This window comes from Giraffa tippelskirchi, chromosome 1 (assembly GCF_054371585.1).
Source record: "Giraffa tippelskirchi isolate mGirTip1 chromosome 1, T2T-mGirTip1v1.2.pri, whole genome shotgun sequence".
Lineage (NCBI taxonomy): Eukaryota > Metazoa > Chordata > Mammalia > Artiodactyla > Giraffidae > Giraffa > Giraffa tippelskirchi.
This window is the reverse complement of record NC_137275.1, coordinates 30,004,551-30,017,514: the sequence shown is the minus strand read 5'-3', so window position 1 is coordinate 30,017,514 and position 12,964 is coordinate 30,004,551. Positions and strand designations below refer to the sequence as shown.

The following is a 12,964-nucleotide window of genomic DNA, read 5'->3' as shown; positions in this document are numbered from 1 at the left end:
CCTGGATAACATACTTGGTCCATCCAAAAATGTTACTATGAATACTTTTCCCAGTCTGTAGCTTGTTTTTTCATTTTTTAGTGTGCTTTTTGAGGATCATTTTTTTTTAATTTTGATGCAGTTAAATTTGTCAATTTTTTGAAGACTAGTATCTCTTGTCCTAGTAAATAAATCTTCACCTACTCCCAAGTAATGAATATATTTCCCCTTGTTTTCTTACAGACTTTTTAGTGGTTTCGCTTTTACATTTAAATCTGTAGCCATTGGTTTTTTGTGTAGAGTTTTTGTGTGTGTGTGTAGAGTGTGAAGGTAAAGGTCAAGGATAATTCTTTCCATGTTGTTGTTTAGTCGTTAAGTCATGTTGGACTCTTTTGTGACCCATGGACTATAGTGGGCCAGGCTCCTTTTTCCTTGGGATTTTCCAGGCAAGAATAAGGGAGTGAGTTGCCATTTCCTTCTCCAGGGGATCTTCCTGACCCATGGATGAAACCTGTTTTTCCTGCGTTGGCAGGCAGATTACCACTCAGCCATCAGGGAAGACCAATTTTTCCTTTGTTGTTGTTCAGTCTCCCAGTTTTGTGTCCAACTCTTTGAGACTGCAGACTCCAGACCTCCCTGTCCCTCATCACCTTCCAAAGTTTGCCCAAGTTCATGTTCATTGCATGGGTGATACCATCCAGTCATCTCATCCTTTGATGCCCTCTTCTCCTTCTGCCCTCAATCTTTCCCAGCATCAGGGACGTTTATAGTGAGTTGGCTGTTCGCATCAAGTGACCAAAATAATGGAGCTTTAGCTTCAGCATCAGTCCTTCCAATGAGTATTCAGAGCTGATTTCCCTTAAGATTGACTGGTTTGATCTCCTTGCTGTCCAAGAGACTTTCAGGAGTCTTCTCCAGCACCACAATTTAAAGGTATAAATTCTTTGGTGTTCTGCCTTTTTTACAGTCCAGTTCTCACAAACATACGTGACTACTGAGCCTTCGGGGAAGCCCATTTTTTTCCATACAGACACCTAATTGCTCCAGAATCATTTCTGTAAAAGTTATCCTTTCCTCACTGAACTGTCTCTGTATCTTTATTGAAAATCAATTGAATTTATGTGTCTGTCTCTATTTTTGAACTATTTTATTCCATTTAACTGCTTTTCTGTCTTTGCATCAATATTACACAGTCTTTATTACTATAAATTAATGTCTTTCACATTTCCATGTAAGTTTCAGAGTTACTTTGTCAGTTTCTACCCTGCTCAGTTTTAACAGGATAGTGTTGAATCTCTAGATCCATCAGAAAAGGCTTGGCATCTCAATCATATTGAGTATTCAAATTCATGAACATGACGTATACTTATTCAGGTCATTTTATATTTATGTTTGAAACGTTTTGTGGTTCTCAGTGTAGAGGTCTTGCAGTGTTTGTTAATTATTTTTTAAATGTTTTATGTGTTTAATTTTATTTTCTATGTTTAGCATATAGAAATGCAGTTGATTTTTTAACATTGAGCTTATATGGAATGATCTTGCTAAATAAAATTATTAGTTTCCACAGTTGCTTTGTAGGTTCCATATTATGTTCCATCTTAAAAAAGAGGGCTTTTCTTGAAATAAAAGCGATTTCTCTTGTTTCCATTACTCCATACATTTTTAATTCTTTTTCTTACCTTGCTACACTGACAAGGGTATATGATGCAACGTTGATTAGAAGGAATAAAAGTGGATATACTTGCATTGTTCCTGATATTAGGAGAGAAGTATTCATTGTTTCACAATTAAGTATGATGTCAGCTGTACATTTCCCATAAATTACCTTTACAGATTGCAAAAGTTTCCTTTTACACCTAGTTTGTTGAGAATCATTATTATGAATGAGTGTTGACTTTTGTTAAATGATTTAATAAAATAAAATATGGATATTCTCTTTGATTTGGTTAATGTAGTAAATTACATTGTTTCATTTTTCAATGTTCAATCAAACTTTCACTCCTGGGGGAAAAACATACTAATTTGTTATAATGTGGTGTGCTTTCAAGATATTGCTATATTTTATTCACTAATTATTCCATGAATGATTTTTGCATCTGTGTTTTTGAACACTATTAGACAGTAACTTCTTTTCTTATAATGTCCCTGGCAGTTCTTATATTGGACTTTTGCTGGTTTCATAAAATGCATTGGGAAATGTCTGTTCCTCTCTATTTTAAGAGTCTTTGTATATTTTTGGTATTATTTTGTCTTTAAATGTTTGATAGACCTCACCGGTAAAGCCATTAGAGACTAGAGCATTCTTTGGAGAGTATTTTTCATTATAGTTCAGTTACTTTATTAAATGTAGGATTTTGTCAATGTTTAATTTCTTATGTGGTTTGCAAATTTGTCTTTCAGAAAACTTGTCCATTTTTCTAAGTTGTCAAATTAATAGGCATGAAAATGTTTACCATGCAACCTTATATTCTTTTGAATGTCTATCGTATCTGTACTTAAGGTCTCTCTGTAACCTCTATTTCCTCCCCTTTTTTCTTTATTAATCTGATTGGAGTTCATCAATTCTATATTAAACTTAAAAAAAAACAAGTTTTGGCTTCACTGAATTTTTTGTTTGTTGTTTTCTAAAATTTAATTGATTTACATCTTTTCTTATTTTCTTTATTTTATTTGCTTCTTAAGGCAAATGCTTGTAACAGGGGTCAGCAAATATTTTTTTGAAAGGACCAGATAGTATTTTTGGCTTTGTGGTCCATATAGTCTGTTGCAACTATCAAACTTACAGTTTGTAGAATGAAAGTAAACATAGATGATATGTCAAAGAATGGGTATGGATGTTGTCCAATAAAACTTTATTTATTAATAACAAACATGGGCCATCTTTGACCCTCAGCCTTCAATTTGCCAACCCTTGGCTTAGATCATTGATTTAAACATTTCTTCTCTTTTTATATAAGCATTTTAAAGCAAAACAAAAATCTTTCTAATAGTTCTCTTGTTTAACTCATAGATTAGTGAGAAATATGATGATAAATAAATGTTTGGGAATTTTCAACATGTTATTGCTATTGATTTGTAATTAAACTCATTGAAATCATATGCTGTATCATAAGAGAATGTATTCTAATGCCATTTTACTCCTTTGAAAGTTTTTGATACTAAACTATGGCTCAGATTTTTGATCAGTCTTGGTTATATTTCCTGTACATTTTAAAAACAAGTTCCTGGTCCCCATGTTCTACAAATATCCATTAGATCAACTTGATTGTGTCATTCAAATTTTCCCATTGTTGATTCATTTATTCTTCCGTACTTCTATTAATTTTTGCTTCACATATTATGAAGCTCTGATTTTAAGTACACTTTGGAACTCATATGTTTTTTAGAAACTGATATTTTAATCATTGACATGACCCCACTTTATCTCCAATAATATGCCTTGTTTTGGACCTTAGTTTGTCAAATATTAGGGGATTCCCTAGTGGCTCAGAGGCTAAACAATCTGCCTCAATGCAGGAGACTTGGGTTCAATCCCTGTGTCAGGAAGATTCCCTGGGGAAGGGAATGGCAACCCACTCTGGTATTCTTGCCTGGAGAATCCCATGGACAGAGGAGCCTGGGGAGCCCACAAAGAGTCGAGAATGACTGAGTGACTAATAACTTGTCTAAAATTAATGGAGACATGTAAACTTTTTCTGATTAGTATTTATGTGATACATCTTTACTATCATTTTCTGTGAGCTTGTCTTTACATTTAAAGTGCTTTATAAGAAGTATATAGTTGGTTCTTGATATTTTAATCTCAATATTTGTCTCTTAATTGAAATATTTAGTCTATTTAAATTTGGTGTAATTATTTATATGATTGGGTTTAAGTCTACCCACATGCTTTTTGTTCTCTATTTGTCATCTGTGTTTTCTGTTTCCCACTTTCTTTTTTTAATTAAACATATGTTACTATTCTTCCTTTCTATCTCCTTTATAGGCTACTTAGCTAATAGATATGTACCATTAGTGTTTCTGTGAATATCATACTATATAATTTTACTTATCATTGTCTACAAAGAATTCATATCCTACATCTTTACACATAAAAAATTATTTTATGATCATACAATACCATTTATGCCTCCACCATCTTTTGAGCTAGTGTTTTTGTACAAATTGTTTCTATACATCTATTAATTTTTGAAGACTTTAAAGAAAAAATATGCTTATACTTACTGACGTACTTACCAACTTCACTGTTTTCCTTACTCCCCATAAGTATGAATTTTTATTTGATATAATTTCACTTCAACCTCAAGAACATTTTATAAAGTTTGCTTAGCTTGTATCTTAGGATTGTTAATTTTTTCCACTTTTATTGCTCCTAAAATGCTTTTATTATGCCCACAGTTTTATAGAATTTTATAAAGTTATAGAATTCTTAACTTACAGATCCATTTGCTTTTATACTTTTCAAGATTTTTTTTACATTATCTTCTGGCCTCCATATGTCATATTTTTTTTTGTTTTTTCTATTTCTCCAAAATTTTATTTTAATTTAAATTATAGGCCCAGTCAGATATTCTGATAAGAAATTTACTTTTCCTCAAAAGAAAGGAAATGCTTTCCCTGGCACTGTTAATAATTGTATACATATCCATCTTTTTTAAGGGTTAAAAATCACACTGAGTAACTGACATATAAAATTAAACCTTAATAACACAGAAAAACTTTATTTTCTTGGGCTCCAAAGTCACTGCAGATGGTGACTGCAGCCATGAAATTAAAAGACACTTGCTCCTTGGAAGAAAAGCTATGACCAAACTAGACAGCATATTAAAAAGCAGAGACATTATTTTGCCAGCAAAAGTCCATCTAATCAAAGCTATGGTTTTTCCAGTAGGCATGTATGGATGTGAGAGTTGGACCATAAAGAAAGCTGAGCACCGAAGAATTGATGTTTTGAACTGTGGTGTTGGAGAAGACTCTTGAGAATCCCTTGGACTGCAAAGAGATCAAACCAGTCAATCCTAAAGGAAATCAGTCCTGAATATCTGTTGAAAGGATTAATGCTGAAGCTGAAACTCTAATATTTTGGCCACCTGCTGTGAAGAACTGACTCATTAGAAAAGATCCTGATGCTGGGAAAAATTGAAGGCAGGAGGAGAAGGGGAAGATAGAGGATGAGATGGTTGGATGGGATTACAGACTCAAAGGACATGAGTTTGAGCAAGCTCCAGGAGTTGTTGATGCACAGGAAGGCCTGGCGTGCTGCAGTCCATGGGCTTGCAGAGAGTCAGACATGACTATGCAACTGAACTGAACTGAACACAGAAAGAAACCACTTCCAGTTTTGGTATATGACCATCAGTCATACTGATGCTTTCCCATATGAAATGCGTGTTTTTTCTTGATCTACTTTTGAGACTTCCTCTGTATCTTTGGTATTAGCTAGCTGACTATAATAGACAATTTGGAAAACTCAGCAGTGGTTACAGTGGAAGACATCAGTTTTCATTCCAATCTCAAAGAAGGGCAGCGCCATAGAATGTTCAAACTACTGCACGATTGCACTCATTTCACATGCTAGCAAGGCAATGCTCAAAATCCTTCAAGTTAGGTTTCAACAGCCCATGAATCAAGAACTTCCAGATGTACAATCTGGATTTAGAAAAGGCTGAGGAACCAGAAGGAAATGGCAACCCACTCCAGTGTTCTTGCCTGGAGAATCCCAGGGACGGAGGAGCATGGTGGGCTTCCGTCTATGGGGTCACACAGAGTCGGCCACGACTGAAGCGACTTAGCAGCAGCAGAGGAACCAGAGATCAAATTGTCAGCATCTGTTGGATCATAGAGAAAGCAAGCCAATTCCAGAAAAAACATCTACCTCTGCTTCATTGACTATACTAAACTCTTTGACTGTGTGGATCACAACAAATTTGGAAAGTTCTTAAAGACATGGGAATACCACACCACCTGATCCATCTCCTGAGAGACCTATATGCAGGTCAAACAGAAACAGTTAGAAATGGACGTGGAACAACAGACTGGTTCAAAATTGGAAAAGGAGTGCATCAAGGCTATATATTGTCATCCTGCTTATTTAACTTATATGCAGAGTACATCGTGTGAAATGCCAGGCTGGATGAATCACAAGCTATTACAAAGATTGCCAGGAGAAATATCAACACTTTCAGATATTCAGACGATACAACCCTTTTGGCAGAAATCGAAGAGGAACTAAAGAGCCTCTTGATGAATATGAAAGAGGAGAGTGAAAAAGCTGGCTTAAAACTCAGCATTCAAAAAACTAAGATCATGGAATCTGGTCCCATCACTTCATGGCAAATAGATGGGGGAAAAATTAAAACAGGGGCAGATTTTTATTTTCTTGGGCTCCAAAATCACTGCGGACAGTGACTGCAGCCCTAAAATTAAATGATGCTTTCTCCTTGGAAGAAAAGCTATGATAAACTTATTAAAAAGTAGAGACATCACTTTGCTGACAAAGGTCCATATAGTCAAAGCTACTGTTTTTCCAGGAGTCATGTACAGATGTGAGATTTGGATCATAAAGAAGGCTGAGTGTCAAAGAATTGATACTTTCAAATTGTGGTGCTGGAGAAGACTCTTGAGAGTCCCTTGGACAGCAAGGAGTTCAAACTAGTCAATCTCTAAAGGAAATCAATCCTGAATATTCATTGGAAGGACTGATACTGAAGCTCCAATACTTTGGCCACATGATTCCTCCTGAGCCAACTCACTGGAAAAGACCTTGATGCTGGGAAAGATTGAAGGCAGGAGAAGAAGGAGGCTACTGGGAATGAGATGGTTGGATGGCGTCAATGAATCAATGGACATGAGTTTGAGCAAACTCTGGGAGACAGTGAAGAAGAGAGAAGTCTGGTGTGCTGTAGTCCATGGGGTCACAAAGAGTCAGACAAGACGTAGTGACTGAACAACAAATAATAGACAAAAGTGTGGTTATCTTCATATTAATACAACTTGTGCATTGGATTTCCTGGGTTTAGAATTGGCTTTTGACTAAATTTGGGGGGAAAAAATTTCCCAATTTTTTTTTTACTATCTTTTCATTCCATTTTCTCTATTTTCTCATTCTAGAATTCATGTTAGATTATGTGATATTATCCCTCAGGTCACTGAAACTTTGTTAAATTTTTTTTCCTGAGAGATTCAATTTTGAAAATTTCTATTGATTTTCTTCAGATTCACTGTTCTTTTCGTCTACTATACCCAATCTGCTTCTACTATCATTCTCTTCCAATGAAATTTTTATTTCAGGATTTTAAAATTTTATGTTCTGGGATTTCCATCTGATTTTCAACAATTTTCTTACCTTTCCAAGTAATTTCTAACATTTTGCTTAGTATATTGATTACATTTCTATAAATCCTTCAGCTTGTTTAAATCTACTTATTTTAAAATTCTTATCTGTTCATTTCAATAGATTGTGGGTCTGTTTCTATTGACTGATTTCACTTTTGAGTATAGGCAACTTTCCCTTGTATGCTGGCTACTTTTGTGTGTCAACTTACAGCAGAGTATCTAGATTTAAACATTTTTTTCTGAGTGTATCTGTGAAAGATTTTCTGAATGAGATTGGCATTCAACTCAGTGGACTCAGTAGAGTAGATCACCCTGTCCAAAGTGGGTGGGCAGTATCAAATCCACTGACAGCTGAATAGAACTAAAAGCAGAGAAAGGATACCTTGTGGCTAAAGTTTCTCTTGCTCAAATTAAAATGCATTATTTTTGAATATATAGTTATTATTTAAGGTGCATAAATCTAAAAGACTATCTTATATATTATAGTCTTTTGGCCAAAAAAGTTGGAATGTAACCCTTTTTGATATAAAAACAAATTTTAAAATAACAGATTATATAACTTTAAAAAATTTCTACAGTCTCCTTATGATTCACTATTCATATCACTCCTATTGTGATTAGGATCTGACTAATTCTGTATTCCAGTTACACAGTTTACTACGTTTATGATCTTAGATACTTAACTTCTAAGCCACGTTTTCCTCATCTGTAAAATAGAAATAATTGTATAACTTACCCCATAGGGCTATGGTGAATATATACAATGTATTTCATGCAAAGCATTTGTCTGCTTCCAGCACATATTCTTTTTGACAATGTTAATAATGAATAATGTAGAGCTAACAGAACATTTCCTAATTATGTGGGTCCTTAAGGCTTTTGTATAATTAAAATCTTTGTTAAAGTCAGAAAACAAGTTTTTTGTAAGAAACATTTTGATAATTCAACAATAAAACTAAAGGGGAAAAACTTGAAACTCTGGACCATGAACATGGAAAAGATCACATATGTATCTAAAGAAAACTCACAGTTTAAGACTTGACTGTAACACACTGCCCTATAGAAAACACATTTTTTTAAATTTAAATTGTTAAAACTATGAGACAAACAGGAAAAAATGTCATTGTTATTTTAATGCTGAATAAATGGTGGTTATAAAAGATTAAGAGACTTATCCAAGTTAAGCAGAGGAGTGTAATTCAGATCCTGGATGCAGGACTCTGCAGGCCACTGTCTTAAACCTCTACATGAGTATCACCATCAGCAGAAAATGTCTACTCAGCAGGAACCAGAGGAAGTGTTACACTGATGTGTAACACAGACAAGGTAGGGATACTATAAATCACATCATATCAAAATATTCAGGTTCTATTTAAACAGCTTAGGGAAAAAATGTGTAGGCTTCCCAGGTGGCTCAGTGGTAAAGAATTCGCCTGCCAGTGCAGAAGATGCAGGTTTGCTCCTTGGTTTTGGAAGATCATTTAGAGAAGGAATTGGAAACCCATGCCAGTATTCTTGCCTGGAAAATTTTATGGGCAGAGGAGCCTGGCAGGCTACAGGTCACAAAAATTTGGACAGGACTGAGCAACTAAGCATGCACACATGCAAACAGTTTAGAAAAATAGGTAATAGTTCATAGAAGGAAGTCACTGTTTTTTTTAAAGTTTTGTATTTAACCATTACTTGCTTGACTTTGAGAAAAGGAATTATTTATTTTACAGAGGGAAAGGGATTTGGGGATGGACCCATAAGCTGTTTGTATATGTCAAATACAGCAACATGAGCTATGTACACTGTTTGTAACATATATCAAATATGGTCATTTCCATGATTTGATCCATATAAAAATAAATTATTAATAGAACTTGGTAGAAAATTAAAATTATCCTGATAAAATTATGTCTCATGAATATAGTGCAAAGTTAATAAATACAGATTTACAGCAATTGGTCTTTGGGCTTCAAGCAATGGCATAATTGATAAAGAGCATAAGGAAATAGCTAAAGCAATTTCTGAAAAAGCTAACTTGTTCACTCAATAAGTATTTATTAAGCACCTACTAGATGCTGGTGTAAGCCAGGCCCATTTCAGGGAACAGCATGGTAGACATGCGGACATCTAGCCATGACTGTGGCATTCGCCGGTATTGATTCTGGGCATAAGAACTTTAGGACCACTCTGCTTTTTAACAGCTGGGAGTCAGGTGTGCCATGATGACTGGGGGATTGACAACCACTTAGATTCTACAACATTGACACATAGGGCTCTAATTCTTTTGCAGAAATCCACAGTCACTACAGTCACTTCTAGTTGGATGTATAGCATTCATAGAGGTTTGAAGAGAATTCAGATTTGTCTGTATCCATTCTGTTAGATGGAAGATATCCAAGACTTTTTAAAATAATATTCCTCCTTAGCATTGACATGTATGCAAGTCTGTTAACTTCATTAGGTCATTTCTCATGGTTTTCAATTCACAAAAAAAGGGTGATAATGCCTAAAGTGTTATGTGTATATACTACTGATACTATGTATAAAATAGATAACTAATGAGAATATACTGTATAACACAGGGAACTCTACTTAATGCACTATGGTGACTGGAATGGGAAGGAAGTCCAAAAGGGAGGGGATATATGTATATGTAAAGCTGATTCATTTTGCTGTATAGTAGAAACTTAACACAACATTGTAAAGCAACTACATTCCAATAAAAATTAATTTTTAAAAAAGGTATATGCACTAAATTTCTACAAAATAGTTCTAACATTTATCAACTTTGTATATATTACAAGATGTGGAATATAAGATGTAGAACAAGATATTTCTTCTCTCTTGTTGAAGTAGTAGTGAGTTAATCCTCTAAGACTTCCCATAATGTGGCTTACAATGTGCACTTCCTTACCACTAATTCTAATCCTTTGAAGAGAATAAACCTATGGGATTTATTTTTTTTATTAATTGCTAACTAACCCTGTTCTGGTAGGAATTTTCATCTCTATTTAACACCTGGTCTGAAAGTATTATAACTGAAAAGGTACAGAGAGATCATCTAAGAAGTTCCATTGGCTGCATAAAAGTCCCTTCTGCTATACCTCAGCCTGTGGTCACTCAATGTTTCCTTGAATATATGCAGAGATAGGGGTATTTTAACTTTAAAAAATTTTTCTTATAGATTATTTTTAATATCTTGGTATGTTAATGTTTCATTTCTGTCCTCTGAGTTCCCACGATAAAACTAAACTCTCATATGATAAGACTGTTCAGCTTCTGAAGCCCACTCCATGGGCAAACTTTCTGGTTAGCCTCCTTTGTGTTACCCAACAAAGGTCCACCTAGTCAAAGCTATGGTTTTTCCAGTAGTCATGTATGGATGTGAGAGTTGGACCATGAAGGAAGCTGAGCGCCGAAGAACTGATGCTTTTGAACTGTGGTGTTGGAGAAGACCCTGGAGGGTTCCTTGGACTGCAAGGAGATCAAACCAGTCAATCCTAAAGGAAATCAGTCCTGAATATTCATTGGAAGGACTGATACTAAAGCTTAAGCTCCATTATTTTGGACACCTCATGCGAAGAACTGACTCATTAGCAAAGACCCTGATGCTGGGAATGGTTGAAGGCAGGAGGAGAAGGGGACGACAGAGGATGAGATGGTTGGATGGGATCACAGACTCGATGGACATGAGTTTGAGCAAGCTCCAGTAGTTGGGGATGGACAGGGAAACCTGGTGTGCTGCAGTCCATGCGGTCGCAGAGTCGGACACAACTGAGCAACTGAACTGAACTGTGTTACCCTTACCCTTTGAAGGACGGCCATGTGCTGCAGACTTTGCAGAGAATATTCTTGTATCTGTAATTTTTGTTCTGTAAAGCAAGAGTGTTTTCTGTTTATTAAATTCTAGGCATTTGAATTAAGATTAACACAAGAAAAGAATAACAGTTTATTGCCTGAATTCAGCCAGAATTATAGCTTATTTGTCCTTGGAGGGATATCGTATGGTGAGTAAAATTAGATCACCAATGAAAAAGAATACTTGCCTCCTTGCCTACTTGCTCAATTTCAAAATTTCCTATTTATTTTCAGATGTAACTAACATATTAAGCCCTTGTATGCTTAATCTCTCAGTTCTCTCTGACACTTTGCAACCCTTTGGACTGTAGCCTGCCAAACTCCTCTGTCCTCTGGATTTTTCAGGGAAGAACACCAGAAATCAAAGTCGCACAGTCGTGTCCCACTCTTTGCCACCCCATGGACTATAGAGACTATGGGATTCTCTAGGCCAGAATACCAGAGTGGGTAGCCTTTCTCTTCTCCAGGGGATCTTCCCAACCCAGGTCTCCCGCACTGCAGGCAGAATCTTTACCAACTGAGCCACAAAGGAAACTCAAGAATAGTGGAGTGGGTAGCTTATCCCTTCTCCAGTGGATCGGTTGCCATTTCCTACTCCAGGGGAATCTTCCCAACCCAGGGATTGAATCTGTGTCTCCTGCATTGCAGGCAGATTCTTTATCCACTGAATCATCAGGGAACTGCCAGGATCCTCTCTCCATGGAATTCTCCAAGCAAGAATACTGGAGTGGATTGTCATTTCTTCCTCCATAGGATCTTCCAGACCCAGGGTTCAAACCTGCTTGCATCTCTTGCATTGGCAGATGGATTCTTTATGATCTGAGCCACCAGGGAAGCCCAGTAAGAGTTTATCTGATTTTAATTACTATGTAAGGTGCTTCTGTATGTTGTTGTTTAGTCATTAAGTTGTGTCTGACTGTTTGCAACCCCATGGACCGTAACCCACCAGGTTTTTCTGTCTATGGGATTTCCCTGGAAATCCATATGGGATTTTACTGGGATTTTATGGGATTTTACTGGAGTGGGTTGCCATTTCCTCCTCTAGGGGATCTTCCCAACCCAGGAATTGAACCCACATATCGTGCATTGGCAGGCAGATTCTTTACTGCTGAGCCAACAGGGAAACCTAAAGTGCTTCTATAGACCTTTATATTAGCCAAGAAACTCAATTCTCTGAGGAACCCTGAGGATGTGTGGCAGGAAGAGGTCAGATTTACTCAAAACTTCAGCTCTGACACTGATAAGCCATCATTTATGAAATCAGACTGAATGATGAATGTTTTTATCCATTTCATTTCACTTAATTCCAAATTCCAGAGATAATTGTCTTTGCTTTAAAGATAAGAAAACTGAGACTCAGCGTATGACTTTCCCACTCATAGCCAATAAAGAAAATCTAAAAATATAAACACCAGTCTCAAATCTAGAGCTCTTCCTACTTCATGTAGCTTGCGAGTAGTGATGGCTGACAACTTCATTTTTTCTGCTACCTTGTAGTAGCTAGAATTTCAATAGTAGGATAATAACAGCTTTCTGCAACTTGCTGGTTTGATCAGGGCAACTTGTGGCCCTACACAAATGGAAATCAAAAGTTAAGACACCAAAATTTACTAATTAGAAAGGCAAATATTTTATTATCTTGATTATATGTGAAATTTAAAAACAAAAAAATAAAAACAAGGTTATAAGGAGTTGGAGCCTAGAGGAAATGGGTGATGGTGGTCAAAGTTAGAAACTTCCAGTCATAAGATGAATAAGTTTTAGGGATCTGATTTATACCATGGTGACTATACTTAACAAT

General features: G+C 35.9%; 1 long non-coding RNA gene across 1 annotated transcript in view; it reads right to left on the bottom strand.

Moving 5' to 3' along the window:
* Positions 1-11,177, bottom strand: part of LOC145544692 (uncharacterized) — a 34,074-nt gene extending 22,897 nt beyond the window's left edge. The window contains exon 1 of the long non-coding RNA XR_014081575.1: positions 11,113-11,177. This is a non-coding gene — a long non-coding RNA (uncharacterized LOC145544692). The remainder of the gene's footprint in view (positions 1-11,112) is intronic.
* Between the last annotated feature and the right edge of the window lie 1,787 nt (positions 11,178-12,964).